General features: G+C 38.4%; 1 protein-coding gene across 8 annotated transcripts in view; it reads right to left on the minus strand.

Annotated features, from left to right (window-relative positions):
- The window catches only part of LOC105294974 (dynein heavy chain 11, axonemal), a 128,174-nt gene that overhangs the window by 110,197 nt on the left and 15,075 nt on the right, over window positions 1-2,902 (minus strand). Inside the window, exon 1 of one of the 8 annotated variants that reach the window (XM_023532791.1) lies at window positions 1,743-2,888. The exons of 6 other annotated variants lie outside the window; for them this stretch is intronic. The gene's annotated coding sequence lies outside the window, so the exon portion shown is untranslated. Of the gene's footprint in view, window positions 1-1,742; window positions 2,889-2,902 lie in introns of those variants that run through there. One more of the 8 variants, XM_023532773.1, reaches the window with a different exon arrangement.

The raw sequence follows: 2,902 nt of genomic DNA on the forward strand, positions 1-2,902 counted from the left end.
ATCAGGGATTGGGTTGGAACACAATTCCCAACCAGTTTATCAACAACATTATTCTCTTTATTGCTTGGAACAGCAAAGTTCTGATGCCTGGGGCAGCAGGAATTCTACACTGTTTGTCTTGACTGCAAGAAAACTTTCAGGGCTCCTAATCCCTTCTAATTTCTCTCACTATGTAATACGAAAATTTTAATTTTCTATATGAGCCATGATGTTAAAATCTCTGGGAAGCATTAGACTAGATCAGTGATTTAAGTCAATCAAGTTCCCCACTGTCCTCTAGCAAGAAACCCAGGCCTTTCTAAAATATCCATTTTGGCCACAATGATTATTCCAGGAATGGAAATAAAATGCACTGAGCCAGAACCAAAAAAAGGAAGAACAGCCTCTTTCCAGTGAAGTTCCTCTACTACAAGAATGTGCACTTGGGACTATAGAAAGCCATCTTACTTAACATGTCATGAGCGGCCGAGGATAATAAAGTCAAACACAAACTAGCAAAATGGAGGATGGTAGGAAGCTTTGAAATTATCTAGTCCCCTGGAACAAGCTATTCCTGAGGTCATTGCATTCTTGGACTTTCCAGCCTCACATAAACATGTACAGTTTTTACTCCAATTTGTCAGCTGAAACTAGAGGAGAGCCAATTCTGGTAGGAAGCCTTCTTAAGAACTCAAAGGCTAAGCCGTATACCCAGATTCTGACCCTCTGGCATGTGTTTCACAAAATCTCCTTAGTGGTTCAGACACACACCCTGTTATGGACTGAGTTGTGTCCCCCAAAATTCATATGTTGAAGCCTTAACCACCGATGTGACTGTATCTGGAGACAGGATCTTCAGGAGGCAATTATGGTAATTAAATGAGGTCATATGGGTGGGACTCTAATCTGATAGGGCTGTGGCTTTATAAGGAGAGAGAGATCTCTTTTTGCCATGTAAGGACAGAAAGAAGGCAGCCATCTGCAAGCCAGAAGAGAGGTCTCACCAGAAGATAACCATGCGGGCATCCTGATCTAGGCTCCCAAGCTCCAAAACTATGAGTTACTAATTTCTCAAAATAAAAAGTCACCCAGTCTATAGTATTTTGTTACGGCAGCTCAAGCAGACTAAGACATCTGCAGCCCCCAGAAAACACTGCATATGTGCCCTCCAAGTATCATTTAGGTCTCAAACTATATCATATTCTCTGATATTATGGACACAAGAAGAATCAATGTTCACACAGAAAGGAAGCGGAACAGTCCAATTTTTTTAACATTTCGTTGACTGAAGAGAAACAATTATAAACGAGAGATTTTTAAAGATCAACAATAAATCAGAATTCTTTTAATACAATTCCACCACTGGTTTTTGAGGATAATTCTTTTCTAGCTAGATTCTCTTACTTTACTTTCCAAAAGCCTTCCATCAGCCAATGATCCTGTGGAAACCTAACAGAAAGCTACAAAGTACTATGCATATCTGCCTTTTAGTAGAAACTGTCTTAAACCTCTTTAAAGAACGGAAGGGCATTAAACAAAATCCAGTGACTACTTGTCTTTTGTATCTGATTTCCAATTTGCCGTATTTAGGATAAAAAATAAAAAAAAACCGGAACCTAATAACAAAAAACGCCCTTCCAAAAAAAAAAAAAAAAAATGGGGTCCGAACGGAACCCGGAATTAACCAATCCTCAACGAACCAAAAAAAAAAAAACCAACATATGGCAATGATCCTTAGTGCCCCTACTTTGAATGCTACATACCTGGTCAATGAAGAGATTACAAAACTCTTGCAATAAAACTATAATCCGAGCAGGTGTATTATAAAACTTGGAATGACTCCAGATCAGACAGATGGTGTGAAATAACGGGGCGATTAATACACGCGTGTGTGGGAATTCCGTCTCCTGGAGACACTGAATGTGTCTCCTCAGCGGTCTCAGGTGAAGTTCCACATCCTGGGCTTCTAGGAGAGCTGATGGGAAAGAAAACCACCACTGACATGAGGCAGACTCTCTTTTCTTTCTCTTTTTTTTGTTCTCTTTATTAAATTCACTTTACAGGTTCAAGAGAATACTGCAAAACAACATGGCTGTACTTAAATAGTGTCCTATTTCTCTTTGTATCACTTATTCCACAATGGACACGTGACAGGTTTGGAAGGCTTTATCCACGGTCCGTCTGCAAATTCAGGTGAGCCCTGCTGTAGTCGCTCACACAGCACATGGAAATCGTGACTGAAGACTGGGTGGGAAAATACCATTACGGTCTAAAGAAATCTACTCAACCCCATGGAAACTCCGGGAATAAAACATCACTGTGAGGTTATTGTCTCTTTGGTTTGGATTACAAGCTTCATCACTAGAATGTTATTCCTCCTAGGTAGTTGGACTAGCACAATTCAATCATTTGCTGTCTCATTCCAGTTTCCTATAAGTGTAGTAACTCATGCAGTGACTGAGAAATATTCTATTATATTATTAATCAAAATATAGCTTTTGAAATTCAGCATGGATGATGAAAATATTTTGGAACTAATTAGAGGTGGTGGTTGTACGACATCGTGAATGTACTAACTGCCACTCAACTGTACACTTTAAAAAGCTTATTTTTGTGTTACTGACTTTTATCTCATTTTTAAAAATTGTTAAGCATGACAATAAGAAACACTTTTTAAAAGTGCTATATATATGAAGAAAAAGTTTAAACAGTTAACTATTACTAATTACTGCTTAATCTAATCCAAAATTTCTCTTGATTAAAATTGGTCCTTGTATAATGTACCCCGAATGGATCTCTACCAGACTCAATTTTGCTCCTGGGCTACAAACACCTTTGATGAACTGAAAATGGACTTTATTTATAAAGGTAGGTAATGAAGTAAACTTTTATTTTCTGGTGTTATCCCAAAAGACTCCTGTCA

Source organism: Pteropus vampyrus, unplaced genomic scaffold, assembly GCF_000151845.1.
Source record: "Pteropus vampyrus isolate Shadow unplaced genomic scaffold, Pvam_2.0 Scaffold4, whole genome shotgun sequence".
Lineage (NCBI taxonomy): Eukaryota > Metazoa > Chordata > Mammalia > Chiroptera > Pteropodidae > Pteropus > Pteropus vampyrus.